Consider the following 982-nt stretch of genomic DNA (forward strand, 5'->3'; position numbering starts at 1 on the left):
AGTTTTAATGTTCTGTGGCTGTGAGGATGTTTACAGTTTAGTGATTTAATGTTTTGTTTTTGAAATGTAGATTTAAAGCTGATCATTTTACACGAGAACAAATGAAAATCTTCAAGGTGCAGCTAAAGTTTCTGCCTTCCAGGTTCTTTTAGACAAACTGTTGACTGATGGAAGAAGCTATCTGATCCAGGAAGTGATGCTGCAGCTCGAAMAACCAAAGCCCCGCCCACCACCGACAGTCACACCTGTAAACCTTCAGAACTCAGAACCTGCTGTCACATATTAAAAATCCACACTCTGACCTCATGTTTACAGTATCTGTAAAAATAATATTGATTTAAGGTTTACAGAAATAACATCTGCACTGATTTAAATATGTTGGATTTAATTGAAGCTCTATATAATAATTCAATTTGATTTTTGTATTTGCATAGAAATAATTTTATGTTGTGACATTTTTTAATTTATTATTGTAAATCTTTTTGAGAAAGAGACAAATGTAAAATGAAACACTGACTGTTTTCTGTCGGGCTCTTAAAACAGTCAAACCACGATTCATGGTTTTAGCGTGTTTTGGACCGAGCAGCAGCTCACTTCTGGTCACCATGCAGCACCAGAGCTCAGATAGTCTGATGAAACTCTGGATGTTTCAGATCTTCAGATGAAACTCTGGATGTTTCAGATCTTTGTATGAAACTCTGGATGTTTCAGATCTTCAGATGAAACTCTGGATGTTTCAGATCCTTGTATGAAACTCTGGATGTTTCAGATCTTCAGATGAAACTCTGGATGTTTCAGATCTTCAGATGAAACTCTGGATGTTTCAGATCTTCAGATGAAACTCTGGATGTTTCAGATCTTCAGATGAAACTCTGGATGTTTCAGTTCTTTGGATGAAACTCTGGATGTTTCAGATCTTCAGATGAAACTCTGGATGTTTCAGATCTTTGGATGAAACTCTGGATGTTTCAGTTCTTTGGAT

Source organism: Austrofundulus limnaeus, unplaced genomic scaffold, assembly GCF_001266775.1.
Source record: "Austrofundulus limnaeus strain Quisiro unplaced genomic scaffold, Austrofundulus_limnaeus-1.0 Scaffold85, whole genome shotgun sequence".
Classification (NCBI taxonomy): Eukaryota; Metazoa; Chordata; class Actinopteri; order Cyprinodontiformes; family Rivulidae; genus Austrofundulus; species Austrofundulus limnaeus.